Raw genomic sequence first — 19,824 nt, 5'->3', positions numbered from 1 at the left:
TTATCTTCTCTATTATTTATTTACAATAATTATAGTTGTACACCCAATCCTTCTGATTAGGTGTCAACATCCCCCCCCTTAATATGAAGGGATGTTGTTGAGTCCAAGCATCATTCTGAATCATTCTAGCATTTCTCTTCCAAGTGCTTTGGCGAAAATGTCTGCAATTTTCTCATTAGTGGAACAATGGCTGATATGGATTGTTTTGGCCTCAACATGATGTTGAATCAGATGATATTTAGTATTGATGTGCTTTGTTTGATCTTGGAACTTTGGGTTCTTGGCCAACTTTATTGCAGAGGTATTGCCAATCATGAGTGGAGTTGATTGCACTTGTTTTACCTACAAATCTTCAAGAATTTTCCTGAGCCACACAATTTATTTTGTAGCCTCAGCTACTGCCACATATTTTTGCTCTGTTGTGGAATCTGATGGAACTCATTATTTGCGTGATCTCCAGGAGATAGCTCTTGATCCTAGACTCATAGCATAACCTGAAGTAGATACTCGAGTTTCTTTGTCTCCATCGAAGTCTGAATCAGGGTATCTAATCAAGCTGAAGTCGCCTACCTTTGTATACTTGATTCCAAAGTCTTGAGTTCCCTTCAAGTACTCTAGAGCTCTTTTTGCAGCAGACCAATGTCCCTGACAAAGATTTTGCATAAATATGGAGAGGATTCTAACAACAAACGAAATGTCTGGTATGGTAGTAGTTAGGTAGTTGAGACTTCCTACAAGCTACATCCACAAATTATTTTCCTTCAATGGATGTGAGTTTTAAGTTTTGTTCCATTGGAGTAGTCAGAGGATTGCATTCATTCATGCCAAACCTATTCAACAGATCTCCAATGTACTTATTTTGAGAAAGGAATATGGACTTCAGATGTTGAGTTACTTCAATACCAAGATAGTAATGAACATAGCCCAAATCAGTCATTTCAAAACCTTTCTTCAATTCCTTCTCTATGGATGCAATGTAGTTTTCGTTTTTCCCTATTATCAAGATATCATATACATATACAACAAGATATATAATTGTGTTTCCAACCTTATTGATAAACAAAGTTTCATCATGAAGATCATAATGTTTGAAATTGAGTTTCAGAAGATGCTCAGTCAGTTTTTCATACGAGGCTCGCGATGCTTGTTTGAGGCCATACAAGGATTTCAAAAGTTTGCATACTTTATGGTCATGTCCTTTCAGAGAAAATCCTTCAGGCTAGGACATAAAAACATTTTCTTTTAGATCTCCATTCAAGAAAGCAATTTTTCATTCATTTGATGGACTTCCCAACTGTTCTGAGCTTCTAAGGCAAAGAGTGTCCGGATGGTAGCCCATTTTTCTATGGGGGGAAATGTTTCCTCATAATCAACCCCCTCCTTTTTTGAAAAAAATTTTGGCCACAAGCCTGGCTTTGTGCTTGTCAAGTGAGCGATCAACTTTATAGATGTTCTTGTAGACCCACTTGCATCCATTTGGTTTGGTTCTCAATGGAGGATCAACCAGCTTCCAAGTGCCATTGTTTATCAGGGCATCATACTCCTTTTGCATTTCTTCTTTCCATTCATCACGAGAAGTATCTTCTATGAAGGATGTTGGTTCAAAATCTGTAGACAAATTGCATTCACAATCATAAGAAACATCCATATGAATAGGTGAATCATAGTTATATACATCACCTCCATTTTTCTGTTTTGAATTTCTAGTTCCTATCTTTCCAACCTCATAAGGATGAACACTTTCAAGTGTCTCTGTTAGCCACTTTGGGAGACCTTTCTCAGATGGTCCAGGGTGCTCTGTTGATTGAGTTGGGACTGAATCAATATTGAATCTCCCAATTTTTTCAATCACATCATTCAAAGTATCATCCGTTGTTGGAGTTTCATACAGGGGAGAGAGTGATTCAAAAGAATATTTCATAGGTTGATCTATTATAGGAACCCCCTTTCAAGATGTGGAATCTGATTATCAAATTATTGAAATGATTTTTCACTTTTGAATTTATCCAAGCGATCAAGTTGCCACTCAAAAACATTGTCAATTTTGGATAATTCAGGAAAGATTACATCGCTAGATACAACAAACTTTTTGTTTACTTCATCATAAAGATGGTATGCTTTGGAGGTGTTTGAATACCCCAGGAAGATAAACTTACAACTTCTTGCACCAAGTTCATTTCTATTTACCTTTGGTATCAAGGCATAATAGGTGGAACCAAAGACCTTGAGATGTTTTACCGAAGGAATGTTCTCATACCACATTTCATAAGGAGTCTTGTTTCTAATAGCATTAGATGGAAATATATTTTTTATATGTACATCACATAGAACTGCATCAACCCAAAACATTATTTTTACATTTTTGAAGAACAACATGGGGCGTAGCATTTTTAAGATTGTCATGTTCATTCTTTTAGCTACTCCATTCTGTTGGGGATTATAAGGCACAATTGTTTGTTGTTTGATCCCATGTTGGCAAAGATATTTTTAAAATTCATTTGAAGTGTATGGTTTTCCATTATCAATGCGAATAGAGACAATATGAGATTGTGCATCATTTTCAAATCCATGTATGAAAGTTCTTGAACGTTTGAAAAGCATCAAATTTGTTCTTCAATAAATAAACCCAGCATATTCTGGTATAGTCATCAATAAATGTCACCATATATTTATTTCCATTTGCAGAAGAGACAGGAATTGGACCACATAAATATGAATGAATGAGTTCAGATTTTCCATGTGCTCTAGAGTTTGAATCATGGAAGGATTGTTTGCTATGCTTTCCTAGAATGCAATCACCACATTGCTTAAGTTTCCTAGGAATTGTAGTGTTATAGGGAAATCTAGTGTCTATGCAGAGCTGCTAGTCCCACTAAGGCTGGTAGCTACCTTAAAAACAAACAAACTAAAACCACTTTCGTTTTCCTTTACGAGAGATAGATAAGAGGGGAAAGAAGGAGACCAACCTCTGTCTTGCGCTTGGTTCCTTGCTTGATTCCTCTCCTTCCTGATAGACTTTTGCCACTTGTTTCCTCGTTTACCCAGCTTCCAAGAGTACCTATAGAATCAAAGCAGCATAACACTATCCAAGAACAAAGATCTACTATCATAAACAGTAGAGGACCATATATATATTGACCACACAAATGCATATATCATCAATCATACAAGAATGTGGAGGAAAACTTGAATAGCTTTATTAATAATCGAGAATAGCAAAGAGGATTACAACCAATTGTTCTAACCCAGCGTCATCCTCTCAGCAAGAAAGCCCTTCCTCACCTCATGAAAAGCTTAGATCACCCAACACTATGATGTTACACCAAGAAGCCAGCAACACCTCCTTACAAGATACAAAATTCCAGCCTCTGGATCTCTGGGATGAAGGATCCATATATAGATGTTTGGAAGGGGAGTGAGTCAGCTTTTGAGATTTTATTAGTGTCCTCTCTCTGATAGTTTTTGATTCCACTTGGAGATTGATGATCTCTTACTCATCCCTAGGCAAATGTAGAGAGGCAGGTGTCACAGGAGAAGTTTCTGGAAGATTCCATGATCCTCCACCTTGCAGATTGAGCTTTCCATTTGTCCACTCTCGCCCATCACACCCCATAGAAGGGCTTTTCAGTATGCACTGCACCTCCCGTGTGAATTTAGGTGGGATGCAGCGCACTTTGACCATGGAGCAGGTGAGATGGTCCAATTTTGACTAGTTCTAAGTAGTTTTTCATGGAGAACTTCTGGGAGATGATGTAATCAGCTGACCTTATTCTTTTATGGGTTGGAACAACACTTTTATGGACTTAAGAGCCCTTGGTTTATGGACATTTATGATTGTGGTTGCAGTGCCCAAAAATTTCTATAACATGTAGGCAAACCGATAACACCATTTCTCTTCAACAAGTGGAGGCTATCATAGTTCAAATGTCTAAATATAGCATGCCATAATAGACTTGAAGTGTACCTTCTTCATAATAAGAATTGTATGGGAAATTTTGTGCATGAGCAGAGGTACCCTACAGCTTGAGAAGCCTTTCGTCTTCAAACCCCATCATGACATATGAATGGATTGACCTTGCTGGTGGATCTGGACCAAGGACAACAAGTTTTTCCTTAGTTGTGGGAGATATAGAACATGATGTAGAAGAAATTTTGGAAGACCAAGCAATTTAAGCTTGATTTTGCCAAGCCCTGATGTTTTTTTCCAAGCAAAGTATACTGCTCCATCAAAATTGTCAGTAAATTTTTCAAAAAAATCTTTTCTATGAGTCATGTGGCTAGTTTCCCCTGAATCAAGCAACCAATCATTTTTCGAAGAAGCAAGTGAAGCATTAAATAAGTCTTCATTTACTCCAATATTACAGTGTGCAACAACATAGTGAGTAGATTCAAGTGCTTTACTTTTGTCTTTGTCATTAGTTTTACCTTTGGTTTTGTTTCTTTGCTGCTCAATTTTGTCCGAAGGTAACTTTCTTGTGGATGCATCATGCAATCCATCTCTTTTGCGGTGTATGCAATGCAAATCTGACTTTTCTCCTTGAGAGTGTCCACCCACCGTGCCTCTGAAATATATTCCTCTTCATCCTTGACCACCTCTTCCTCTAGAAGAATCTTGGGCAAGATTATTTTCTTTATGAGCAATGAACACCGCCTCTTTAGACGATTCAGGGGTTGTCTTCTTCCCAAAAGCTTTCTCTCTTTCAGCAAATTATTTCACAAGGGAGTGAAAGGTAATATCTTTGAGATTTCCATTTGCTTGCAATGACTCAAGATAATTGGAGTAATTAGGAGAATGTGCCTTGAGAAAAGTGATTGGAGGAATATCCAATTCAACATTAGTGAATTTGATATCATGAATTATATATTTTTCTTCAAATGCAAGAGCAAGAGGATCATTATCTTTTAATTCAATGGTGAAGAGTTTAATCATGATTTGAACAAATTCAAGTGTAGAGTGTGAGTGATAGAGTTCCTTCAGCTTTTGTAAGGCTTCAAAAGCATTTGAAAATGGCGAAATATGTTGAGTCATCTCTTCACTTATGGATGCTACAATCAATGCAAAGGCCTTGATGCTTTTGTTTTCCCAAATTGTGAGCTCCTTGTCTGAGGTAGGTTGTTCTGGCGCTTTATCTCCTTCTCCAACCCACACTCCTTTCCACAGCTCATTAAAAATGAGTGTGTTTTATCCTTCGGGACCACTCAAGATAGTTCCCCTTGCTAGTGAGAATTATTCCCACAATAGATATGATTAAATGCATATCATTATAGCAGCAAAGTTCAACTTGGTATCACCTTCTTTCACCCGTATACTAGAGTTTGACGTTAAGAGATGAATGACAGAGAGATGAACAGTGGAGATGAATTTTCATTCAAGCAGAAAGGAATCTGGAGAGTCATGGAACCGTCGATGGTAGAAGATCAATGGTCATCCAAAGTGAATCAAGTCAGGGCATTAGCCAAGAAGAATGGCAGTTTTAAAGCGATAAGTGGGATTTCAGGCGGATGCAAAATGGTAAATGGTATCAGAGCAGAAGGTAACTCCTCAAATAAGAACTCTATTATTCATTCAGGTTGTTCATTATTATATACAAGAGGGAGTGACTGTTCGTTTCATCTCCCTATGAATCTATATCTCCTCTATTATTTATTTACATTAATTGCAGGTGTTCACCCGATACTTTTGATTTGGTGTCAACAGTCATGAGGGAAGTCGAATAGTCAGAAGGGTCAATTTCACCCATGGATATATATACCCCTCATTTGTACATGCAAGGGACTTTTCACCTTGGCTCCTCCCACATATCCATGAGATTTTGTAACCTTTTCTTTGAGGAGCATGCAATAACTCCAACACCCCTCTATTGGGGTTAGTAATGTAATGGTGTATGAATCTATCTTTGAACTTTCTCTTAATTCAAAAGCATGTTCATAGGCCAGCATGCTTTCACACACGTATTATATTTGTTTGTAAGACTAATCTTTGGATGCTTGTAATGCATGTTGCTTTAACCTATATCAAGACAATTGAAATATTTTGGTTCTTTTAGTACATATGCTATGGTAAATTTGTTGTATCAGTTTCTAATATTGTCTCGTGCATGTGGACTATCATGATCGACACTCAACAGATTCATTCTTGTACACTTGGTATAATGCTAATCACACTCTTGTGGACTATTTCGTCAGGTGTTGTATGTGTTATATGTTCACCTTATGTTTGTGATTGTAGCATCCATGTGGACTACTCTGCTGGAAGCTGTGCATGTCTTATTGTGTTGTGTGTCTCTAGCATAGTTGGGATTATTCGCTTTCAACCCAAGACTCAATTCTAACATCTCCCTCTACAAAGGAAGAAATTTGACTCAAGTGACACAAAGAACTCAACAAGCATGGAAACCTCACTATTTGAAGACAAAATAAACCACTCTCATGTGATAAAAAGTAAGGGCCAAGACAAATATTTAAGATAATGATAACTAGGCCATCGTACCGAATGGGACTCCTATGCCAAACGGTGTGAGGTCTAGTTGAGACTTCATACAAAGGAGATCTCATGAATGTTGGTAGGTCTAGGAGTGTCAACATTTCTGGTGCCAAAGGGAGGGCCAAATGACAAGCTCAATCCTCACATTATGTTTTGAATATCCACATACTTATCATGAATAAATAGATAATTTCTCTTCTGGAGTGCATGTCTTATGGAAACAAATGTGAAATATCGGAAGAGCTCGGGAATAACTTGTCACACAAAACATGCGATGGTGGAGGCAAAGTAGCCTTGGTTAGACACGTGATTGACATTGTAGGCTCCTGTTAAAGGCATGAAATCTTTGAAATTTACATGACTTGTGCATCGTTTTCATACACCCTTTGAGAGAACCCACTTCATTGGTATACCACGCTATCCGAAAAGTATATTCATTATTTCCATCATGTGATCGCAAAGATAGATCGTGCTTTTAATCATTTTTATTGTAAAGTGCTCAACAAAGAAATTCTAAAATTATGGAAAGCACCTGATGAATCCGTTGAAGAATTTTACATGCTCTTTTGTAATATTTCATATCAATTTACTGAAGATGAAATTTATTGGGAATTCATTAATGGAATATTTAACTATCTTCTTTACATATCCAAAAATATGCAATTCTTGGAATCATTCGAACCCCTTCCAGCACACCCTCGTGTTAGAGATACCAAATCTAGGACAGGCGAGGTCACTGTCACAAGTGATTCTCTGTCTTCTTCTCATCAAATAGTTGTAGCTCCGCAGTGTGAGGTGGGAGAAGGTGCGCGCACATATGTTGAAATGCCATATCCTCCTAACCCACATGCTCTTGATATCTACCCATATTAAGCTTTTAATCCTGCTAGTTTTCATGTGGAATTGTTACCTCAAACCTCTTCTCTGTGTTTTGTTGATTCTCCAGATTCTACTATCTTGTGTTCTTCCATTCCGGACTCCACAGTTGTCGTCGACAAGGATCAAGTTTTTGACAGAGTTAGTGTTGTGCATCTAACCTGCGCTATCATTCATGACGAGTGTGTGTGGGAATATAAAGAGGAACCCATAGTGAAGAATTACCCCCTTCCATTTGTGCATCATCTACTCTATCATGACATCCCTTGTGATTTTTCCACTTTTGATTCTCCCTACGAAAACTCTTTTCCAGATGTTTCTACTTCCGATCATTCACATGACACATCAAATTCTAGTTTGTCATTACGTTGCAGAGAGTACTGATCAGTGCCAGTATTGCAGCAAGGATGCTACAACTCCTAGGATACTAGCTTTACTCATCAACTCGGGGTTCATACAAAATTAGGGGTGACAATGCGATATGCACAAGTAAAAGTGAAGTTCTTTCCTTTTGTCATTGTTCATTCGGCGAGAGACCCTACGGGTTCCAAGCTAGAATTATATAGAGTTAGAAGAAGCTTGATCCTTTGATGGAAGAAGAGAAAATCTACTCTAACAGAGCTACTCTACTCTAGTAATGAATAAAACAACATGTAATGCTAAATCACACCATATCCTAATTAACCAGTTAAACAACTAGGCTAAGCAGAATTGTTAAATCAACACTAAACTAATGTTGCTATCTAAGATATATAACTAAAGAGCATAAAACCATACTAATGTGTAAGTAAGGAAACTAAACTAAATCTATTTTCACTTTTAGGTTTTTTCGTAAAATCAAGCATGCAATTTAATTGTTCTTGTGGATGTGACAGGTTGACGAAAGGTGGTTGAGGATGGCTAGAAGGTCTATGGAGTGTTCGGATGGTGTGGAAGGGTCCTAGGAAAATTTTTGTGACTTCCTAGAGGTTCCCCATCAAATCGGCCTCAAAACAGGCCATTTCAGGGAAAGCTACATGATGTACAAGAAACCTACAAGATGATCGTGTAGGAATTACAGAAAACCTACAAAATGCAGCCGAGAGCTAATTTTGAGGTGTTGGAGGTATTGGGAAGCTTGGGAAATGTATGTCATTAGTGGGATAGGGTGTTAGAAGGTCTATGAAGACTCAAGAGTCAATATCAAAGAGAAGAGATGGCTAGATTCATCAATGTGTCTAGGGGAATTTCAATGAAAAATGACAAAAAACTAGTGAGGGTGATTGTGGAACAATAGATGGTTGAGGTGTATGATGTGGAAGATGGATGTGGGTTATGAAGTCTAGAAGTCCTCCTGAATTACCTACAGTGCTCAAAACATGTGTGTCTTCTAAGAATTATGCAACAAGATACATTTTCATAAGCTAGAAAAGCATGAATCAATTACGCATATTATGCATGAAGAAAATGATGAAGAAAATGATGAAGGAAATGAAAGCATGAATGAGATCTTATTGCAACAATAAAGTAATGGGAAATGATGAAATTGAAATGAACCAAATGTTAAATCAAGACAACAAACTCTGAAGCTCATGAAAGAACTAGAAATCTGTTTTTTTGGGGTTGTTGAAGGGTCTCCTTTTCAAGTCATGGTCCCAAAGGGAGGAGGGGAGGCCAAGACACTCTATGAAAACCATGTGTTTTCTTTTTCTCACTGCTAACCTGCTAATTGAAATAAGGTACAAGTGGGAACAAACTAAAACACAACCAATCTACTCTACATTGTTGTAATGGAAATGAAACTACTTAAGAAAATGAACAATTAAACTATGAATCTATGCTAGCATACATGTAAAATAAATAGGAGCCTTGGCTACTACAGTTGGGACCTAACCCAAGACTTTCATCCCTCTGAGTTAACTTAATGCTCGCTCAAAATGAAACTCATTCTTATTATCAAAACCATGGATTATGTCAAAAACTGTCACAAGTCTTGCAACTTGAAAATAGAGTAGAGTTTTACAATAAAAATATGAATCCTACTAAGCTCTTATGCCTCTCTACTTATACATCTGAAGTCTCCAATGAATTCCTTAAAATTAGGCAGGTTTGGGTGATGCCAGCTTATCTATGAAAAAGATGGTGTGGCTACATGTCTCTAAACGTGCTACAAGGAGGCTCAAAGGCATATTTATTATTGAGAAATAATTGAAAATCCTAAACATCAAAAAACTTAACCCTAGGAGATGAAGTGCCAAAAATTGTGGGTCCCATTTGGGTAAATTGGTACATCAACTTGCTCGGGTCATAACATTGGCATACAATATCCATTTGGTTGTCATAATACCTTGTTTTGAAGATCTCCAAGAGGAGGCCAACAACAATCATGTAAAGAAGATTGGGACTTCTCCATTCCCTCATTTTTCCCTAAAAACATCTTCTAGTCCCTCAAAATGGCTCTAAATGTTTAGGACCTGAAAAGCTACCTAAAATTGTAAGTTGTGCTACAATTATGGAAACTAAAAAGAAACAATGATGGGATCCACGTGGAGTAAGCGAGTGGCCATCAAGATCCACCTAGATCATCAGTGGGAAGGAATCATCGAGTGGCCTCCAGAAACACTTAGAATTCATAAATGAATCTTGGAAAACTTAAAAATTAAATTTCTCAGATTTTTCCCAAAGTGGGACTAGATAGTAGTGCTCGTCATCATGATTCAAACAATGTGAACGACACTCAAATATAAATTCATATGCTTAAGATATTCGGGGTTGAATGTTTTGTCAATCTAGGCCGAGTGGCAACCACTAACGAGGATACAATTTGGAATTTTTGGAGCATGAATTTTGGTCTCCAAAATGGGAAAATTGATCACCTCTTTAACTTTTTGAGTGACCCTTAAAAATGGGTCAAAGTTTCTCGAATAGTGATTTTATATATATATATATATATATATATATATATATATATATATATATATATATATATATATATATATATATATATATATATATATATATGTAGATATAGATATATATATACGGGTTGGCGAGCTGCTACCCTCGCCAATCTTCCCACCAATGTGTTAATATATATACAGGTGGTAGGCTATCAAACACCACCCCCCTATCACAATATAACGAAAACATAAATAGGTTGCTGGGGTTTAAACCCATGCTCAAAGGGAGGGCCAACCTGAATGATGCAATGACCCAACAAACAACATAACATACAACACATGACACCTCTCGTTTCATTAACCACCGCCTTAATGCCAAAAATAATAACAAACGGTTAAAAGGTATTGTGTACATGCCATTAAAAATTTAAACCACCAACTATTTTGGGGGAGGTTGTGGGGTTGGAACCTAGGCCTTCCCCATCCAAATTTAACACTCCACCAATAACCCAATGGGCTCCTTTGACAACTCTGCCCCTGATATTATTTGTGAACCTCGTTACTCATTCGCCCAAGAGGAGGAGCACCGAACCAAGGCTAAAAGGAACAATGACCGCGTCCACCGAGGTGTGAAACCTTGATACGCAGGAACCATGTCCAAAGTGGAACTCTGCCAATATGAATTTCTAGACAAATTTTCAGGGAATATTTACAAGAATATTCTTTGATACTCGATGAATCTAAAAGATTCCCTAGAGGGAAATTTTTCACAGTGACATAATCATGTTAACTTTATACTAAAATGAACCATAATTTCACAGGTAAAATGATGTTGTGGTCCATTTCCTCATATCAGTAGAAAAATTCTAGGTAGTCAATAGTGAGGAATCTTTGCTGAATCTTGAGGAATATAAAATACCCCTTGGAGGCTGATTTTTGACAAAGGAATAATGAAGCCAACTTTATAGTCATTTTTCTTAGAATTTCATAGGGAGCGGAATGGTGTGCTTAGAATTTTCATCTAAGAAGTGGATTTGTCCGCCATCGCTAGGAAGGAATCTTTCAAGTAATCTTCAAGATTCTCGAGGGTCTAGATATTGTTGGTGTGAGAAAGGAGTCAAGTTTATAGTCCTTTCATATGATTTTGTGTCACTAATTCAGCAGTGATGTCCATTTCTGTAGCTAGGCTTTGCATTTTTAGGCCATCCTCAGAAGTGGAGGTATATGATGGAGTGATGCCATGTTTTTCTTTTGATTTACCTAGATCATGTTTTGGTTGTTCAGATTGTTGTTACCATTATGTTGAAGTATACTTGTATGCCACGTCATGTGACAATTTATTATCTTGTCATGCTTGAGGATGGCCTATGTGAGTGAGAGATCCTATAGGAAAACGTATCATGGACAAACCTACCACTCTCGTTGAGGGAATTTATCCTTGTAATGAAAAATAATATACCATGTACATCATCATCATCATTTTGTAGCATTTAATGAAGTGACCTCCCCACTCTTGGTTCTCAAACCAGAGATGTAACCCACACTACGTGAACTCTGTTATGAATGTGTTTGTGTCCTTTGATTTGATGGGGGTATTAATTTTCCTCTTCTTTAAAGTATACACATGTGGTTGTTTTACACTTTTTCACCTGCAATTCTACTAACACCATAGAGGTAAAAGACCTTGGTTAATTTTAGTAGATGAAGAGATATGCACCATTAGTAGAGAAATAACCATTATCATTCGAGGAAGTTGTGCATCAACCAATGTGGGTCGATGCCGTGGTAGAGGAATTTGGTTCCATAGTCAGACGGTGTTTGGAAAGTGGTCCCAAGGCCAGTGGATAAGTGAGTGGTGGGTTCGAGATGGATCTACAAGGTGAAGTAGGCAGCAGACATAAGAATCGAGAAACACAAGGCCATATTTGTCCCCAAGGGTTACTGCTCTATTTCAGATTTATTAAAAGAAAATTTTGTTTATTATTTTCAGATGATTTATTGAAAGAAGATTTTGTTTATTATTTTCAGATAATTTACTAAATTCTCCATTGCCCGTCATGGTTTTCAACTCGCATCTCTCTCCCGGACCACAGTCTCAAACATTTATTTATTCATTCTAGTAATAATAATGAGTGAATGAATGTTTGAGATGTGATCAGGGGCATATTGTAGTTGTCGACAATCATAGGAAAACACTCTGCAAATTCTCTGTTACCGGTCATACTTTTCAACTCGCATATCTCTCCCGGATCACAGTCTCAATAATGAGTGAATGAATGTTTCAGATGTGATCAAGGGCAGATTGCAGTTGTCGATCATGAGGCATTACCACCCATCGGACTTTTGCCTCCCAATCCCATGCACGCATTTCCTTGTTGAAATCCAATTGACGCTCCTCTTCGTATTGCAATATTTCATAGTTGCAGTTGATTTAGCACTCCCAGTTTACTCAAGCTAACGCTCTTCTTCGTATTTTGATATTTCATAGTTGCAGTTGATTCAACACTCCAGTTAACTTTTCCTCTGCTTCTTGTTATTTGGAGTATAATTTTAGTTAATTTGAGATAATGTCATGAATGCTCTATCAAGACTAAACGAACTCCAGTCGAGAACAATTCCAACTTGTGCTGATGTGGAACTACGTGTTGCGGATGGAATTAAGCTTCTATTCAGAGCATGCTTTGAATTAATTTGGAGCATATTTTGAATGAATTAATTTCATGCATGCATATTCGAATTCCAACTGATTACAACAAGATTAATAACCTTTTAGGTTTCTCCCAAACTTCGTCTTAAGTTAGTGTGGATCATGAAAACCATACTCGTGTAGTTAATGTTGGTATTGACATAAATTAATTCCTTATCAAATTCATTGAGATGCTCTTGAAAATTCATTTTGGATAGTGCATATCCTAGAGTAAAGCGATGACAAGTTTACTTACATCGAGCATATTTTTCCATTAATAATCTAAGAAGATAATATAATAATTTTTAAGGATTGATATAAATATAATCATAAATGAGATGTTGTAATATCCAAGGTAACTATTACCCATAAGGGGTCTTATGTTCCCCATCAATAGAATTGACATCAACCCTATCACTTCTCATGGTTCCCTAAGATTTAGCTTTTTTTTTTTCTTTTTTGTATGCATCTTAAATATTTACTATTCCAAATTTTTAGAAGAAAGAATATGTATAGGAATCATATTTATCAAATCTGATGTTCAATATGTTCGAATTATTTATCAATCGAGAAAGATATGAAATATCATGGCATGATAAATTTTCCCCATCTTCTTGTGGTAGTCTTCACCTCTAGTAGATTATAATATTCCCCCTAATATAAATCCTTAATAAGTACAAGACCACAACCTCCAATGGAATATCACCATCTCCCCAAAAGGTTATAGTGTCATAAGGAATAATTCACTCCCTTGGCTATGGTATCAAAACACTTCGAATAGGGTAATCTAGGACATTGATGCTTGCTAACTAGTGAATACCTCTAATGATAAATTAGTAAATTCATACAAATACACCTCCCTATAGGGTTAGAATGTGCATAAGAACTCTACCCATTTTGGGCATGGTACTACAACATCCATAGTAGTGGAAATTTCGTAGTTCCACCAGAATTTGAAAACATCACCTTCCATGTGCTACAATGTCTCTTAAAATCAAATCAATGCACCTCCCCATGGGTTCGTATTCTGGTAAAATCCTACACCATGCACTGTTTTAGGTATGCATACCTCCATTAAACAAAGGTGTGATATTCTCCAATATCTTCAAGCAACAAATACTTTCATATTTTAATTAAATATTTTTAAATAAATAATAAGACAATAACTAATATACTCAAATATATTCTATAATTATCAAAGTAATTTGAGAATAATGTATTCAATATTTCCATGAATTGTCATAAATGATCTCTCGTTCATGGAATAACATTGAATAATGTTATCAAATAATATCATTGAATATATCATCTCATCAATAAAAATAATTGAATAACCATGTAACAACCCTTGTTAAAAATCCATGTAATAAAGTTAATAAAATAAAAATTAGACCAAGGTCATGGGACATGTATTCTAATCTTAATGTTCAGCGAAAACATAGTGATGGGGATCATTTTTTAATAATAAATGGTTATGAAAATTGGAAAAGGCAATGAAAAAGGAATAGAGGCATTAATCAGCATTTTTTAAATGAAAATAATGGAAAATGGGAGAAAAGGAAGGTGAAAGGAAACAAAATTTCATGTGAGGGAAATTGAAGTAAAACCAAAAGGAAATGAAAAAAATAGAGGCCTCAATGATAAAAAAAATTATGAGCATCAGTTCAGAGCTCTTTTTAGTTTAGTCTTTGGCACTCTCATTCTATTCTCTCTCTCTCATACTCTTACACACTTAAATTTTTCTTCGAGCACTCTTGGAGGATTTTGTCATACTTTGGATTTGGAGAAAGAAGGAAACATGAAAATATGAAACTGGAAGGGGCCATCCTGATCAACAATTATATCTAGTTTTCCTTGTAGGTACGAAGTTGCATGTATGATTTCCTTGCTAGTTTTGGCATGTGTGATATACACATTTGGTTATTTGTTTATGATGTGTCATGGACATGGATGATTTCCTAGAATGATATTGGTTTTCCTAGTCTTGCCATTTCGTTGATAGCCACGGTGTGGTGGTTCCCCATGTGATTGTTTTCTGATTGGTGCTCATGTTTATATGGCTATGGGTTGCATTATGAGTTCCTAGAGCCTTTGTTTGTCAAACTCTTTGGAGCCCTTGGTGGGTTGAGTTACTAATCCTGGAGCCATTATTGAATAAATGCTTTGGAACCTTGAAAAAGTTGTGCGTTGACTTACTAATCATGGAGTCGGGTTGGAACAAACACTCTAGATCCCTAGACAACTTGGGTAGATATCAATCTGGTGATGGTTAGTGATGCCCAAACTTAGTTGGAATCGCTGGCTGAGGGTGAAGGTGGTTTTTCCATTGGAAGCGATGGTTTTTGTTTTTCTTGGTTTATTCCATAATATCCCACATTCATGCTTAGGATATGGCATGAGGGTGATTGACTAAAATAGATATTTATTTCATCCCAATCTATGGTCGGTGCTATGTGGAAGTCCCTGACATGGTTGGATTTTCATATATTAATAAGATCTATTTTCCTCTTGTATTTCATGAGTATCTATAATTGTTATTATGTGGCTTTAATGGTTGTTCTATCATTATTATTATTATTATGGTTATATGTTGGTTAAAATCATGATTTCATGAACTAATAGATTTTTTCACAACCTTTATGAGAGGGCATGACACCCCTATGTTCAAATATGCATTTATAGCCTGTAGATTACATGTTCACAATGTGTTTAATGAAATTTTTGTCATCGTTAGGCCTAGATAGGTAAAGTAATTTTCTAAGGTTTGTGTTAATGGCTTTGTCCTAGTTTTCTTTATCATTCTCAAAAGCTCCGTCAAGTTTTGGTCAGAGGTCTGGATACTAGTCTTGAAAAAGTGACTCAGATTCCAGGGTTGCTTGATTAAAACTGGGAAATCTAGACTGCAGTCTTTAGGAGGCATGTTTATCCATGTGACTAGAGGGTAATAAGTAATATATTTCCTTATTTTTCAAGTGACTATTAGTCCACATCAATAAAAAGGTAATTTAACTTAGGGTTATGGGACCTAGAGTGGTTGTTTGGCTCGTGGAGGTCTTGTAGCTCCTGAGGAAGGTCAGTATAATTTCTCTTTGTTGATTTTGCTTCCTTAAATGTATTTATGAGGTTGATTCATGTCATAGTATCTACTCATGTCATGCCTACCATGGTAGGTAGGTGAAAGTGGTTGGATATGGGAGGGGAGGTTACAAAATGGTATCACAACTCTTAGGTTCAACATGTGGATTAGATGGATGGAATTTCTTTATCATGCACGGATGTAGGTTGTATATGTGACTTTTATGTATGCATGGTGATGATAATTTTGGCACTTGTGTCGTCATGTAGAAGTCGATGATTTTGATTTTGAGATGATTGATATGATGATTTCATTATACATTTACCTATGTTGTGCTAATCTGGATTAGTTTTGCAGATGAGATAGCCTCCCCTAAACTTCACTAAGGTATGTTGATTATGTTTGTATTTGGTTTATTTGACATAGCATGTTTACAACAACAAGAGAAAATATGACAAGAAAAATGGTGGACTATATTTCACGTTATTCTCCCTATAGAACATATGAGGAGCATCATGATGAGGAGAAGCAAGCAAAGGCAAATGCAGTGATTCTTCAATGTTTATCAGATTTATAGAGACAGGGATCACTCGAGATAAGTCATAGATTAGAGGAAATGTCCAATGGTCTTGGAAAATATATCACTACTAGGGGGGGGTGAATCTATAGTGACAGGACAAATAAAAAATTTCTCCAACTTATTAATCTTTTACCATGCACAAAGAGAAACATGAATCATAGATCAGAGGATCTAAATAAACATGTAACCATAAAACCAGTAAACACAATAGAGACAAGTATGTCTCTTGGAAAACCCTTCCCCAATAAATAACAACCCTACTATTGCTACATTTCTCAATATATTTTATTAATTTTTGAACAAATTTTACATGGATCAACTTACTCCCAAAAGTGAGAAGACTCAACTTATTTCACAGTATCATGGAACCTATCAGAGAAGAAATTATTTCTCTCATGGATCTATGGATTAGCATCCACTGAAGGCCACCATGACCAATGATCCTCTCTCGGTCACTCTTGAACTAACAACCGACTTTGCAGACTTTGATCTCCCAGGAGCTATCATGACCAAGGAGACTTGATGAGTTTCTACCCAACTATCCAACCACCATTGGATGGATAAATCTCTTCCTTCAATTGAATCTACCAAGTCACTGTCTACTCTACTCTAAAGCCTCCATGCCTTCACTTCCTCCATGTGGTCCTTGTTTCATAATATTTCAGAATAGGATCTCAATTTGTTCAACATGAACATAAAAACCACACCATCGTTCTGAATCAAAATCGCCAACAAAAACTAACAAACAATATAGGAGGAAATAATCTCCAAAATCACACTATAGTCCACACATTCTCACTATTCCAATCCAGACACCAACACCTCACTAACTGCATCATATAGTGACTAAAATAAACTCCAACTATCTGCTACTATAATTTCAAACTATTTTAGAAAATATTCATAGACAACTCACACACCTTGCAAGATCTTGTCCAAACTCATACTCACATTACACAAATAACTCATACAAATATCATTGAGCTATATCCAATATATAGATAAATTGAGGTTCTCAACTCAATAATTAATCATAACTACTTGACTTCAAAATTATGTTCATATGTTTGATTTGATTTGGATTAAACTCATTGACATAATCAACCACTAGTTCCACTTGCCTTTTTTATATTTTCAACATTAATCAGCTTCTAGAGGTCCCATAAACTTTTCTGACCATAAAACGAAAATTTCAGAACAAGAATATCATCAAAACACAAAAATTAGTTGATCAACTTGAGGAATTTAGACAAATTCTCATGAAAAGCTTCAGTCACATGCACAACACTGGGCATATTCGAACGGTCACTTGCACAACCCAACAATCCAACAAATGGAGCATTTTGTCAACTCCCACAAACTTGGATCCATGCGAATGAGGCTAGGGATGAAGAAAATGAATGGCTATTTATTCCAAAAACTATACCAACTTATGGAACACCCTCTTCAGCACCTAAAAAATCCTCCAAGCAAGTGTGATTAGTCTACAACTGATGGAAAGGCTGAAAACAAGTCATTGACTTGCAAGACCTATTATGCAAATCTCAACTACAAGACAAACTCCTCAAGCTTCTCAATTAGCAACCGCAACCTCTATAAACAATCCAATACCTTTAGTACCACCTTTGAATCCTACAGCAGCAACATCATGTTATACAATTGCCTCCACTACTAGTAGAAACACCTCAAGACATGTAGTAACATATCCAATGCCTCCAACATATGTAGAAGCATATGTAACACCTATAGTAGCACTTCAACCACCTATAGAAACAACATCTCTAATAAACACAAAATTCCAACCTCAATCCAGTCATCATATGGGGAATGCATCTCCAAGTCACCTCCACTAAGTCTATCATAAGTATGTTGACATCAATTCCAGCTAGAAAAGGCCATCAAGTGAATCTTTCATCACCAAGCACTCATCACACATGAATGCCAACACTACAATGCCAACAAAATCCCCCTTTGGAATTGATTTCAACCTCAATACAACATGTCAGATTGAACATGTAATCTCAAATATCTCCCCCTTAAACATCAATGGAAAAGGGCCATATAGGCATTAAAGTGAAGTTCTAATAATGTGTTAGATGAGAGAAGGACTCCCCTTGTCATACATAGCATCATGGTAATGCAAGGCTAATGTACACCAAAAATCTCAGCTACCAATCATGTCTCTACCAATGCGATGGCATCTGTGAATTGAGCATGCCCCCACTAAGCATGTAATGTTGTTACAATCATACACTCTACGTGCTACAATAAGCCTCCTTTCCAAGTGCAAGAAACTACTCCTCATAACCATGACTTCAACTAACTTTGGGTAATGATATCTAATGAATTACAATACATACAAAGCTTCCTGGAGAAAATACATAGTTGAGAAAAGTACATAGGACTATCTTATGAATCTATTATAATGGCTATAACCACCCTCCAAAAGCTTGGCTCACATGCAAATTTCAGAGCCTACATTGGGTCACGCAATCATTTTTCCTTGGTCACTTGTTGGTAAGCTAATGATCTCAAGCTTCCCCTCCTCGATCTTAGAGTTGTTCATCTTCTCATATTTACGTAGCATGTGTCGTATTTGGGCAAAGGGGTTTTTGTTTTTAATCAAAATGGAAAGTTGTTCTGCTTCAAGGGAATTTTGTGTGTGTGAGTGGTTTTCATCACACAGACGTGTTTCACAGTCACTTCACCCACTCTTGTCATGAAGGTTGTTACATAAAGAAAAGTATGTCTTATTCATTCTGGATGGTCTACATTGTGTCACTAAGTGTCTTTGTGTGATCACAATTGAGTCCTATCACTATTTAAATCTATGTAACTGATCTCACACATCGAAATTTACCAAGAAACCTAGCCTCATTCACCTTCCTAGAACATTGTACTTTTCTTCTGCAACCATCAAACTCCCTCCCTTTCCTGCGGAAATCCTACAGCCCATACAGATTGAGCCAACATTGCTCTCTAGAAATGCCAAAAGTAGTCAAGAATTCAACAATACTCTCTAGAAATGCACAGAGAGGTCAGGAAGCCACCGTTGATCTCCAGAAAATCATAGAGTAGTCCAACTACCCTGCATTCAGAAACTGCAAAAAGGTATCTTGGAAGGACCCCCATCCTGTGATGTTGTCTTAAGCCTAAAAAATATGTAGTGTTGTCCAAGTTGTCCCATCGGTCTTGTATGAAGAAACTATGTAGATGGTCCTCCTAGGGCCTCATTCCAACATA

This window comes from Pinus tabuliformis, chromosome 8 (genome assembly GCF_031772625.1).
Source record: "Pinus tabuliformis cultivar Carrire ecotype Pingquan chromosome 8, CPIR1, whole genome shotgun sequence".
Classification (NCBI taxonomy): domain Eukaryota; kingdom Viridiplantae; phylum Streptophyta; class Pinopsida; order Pinales; family Pinaceae; genus Pinus; species Pinus tabuliformis.
Note: the sequence above shows the minus strand (reverse complement) of the source record.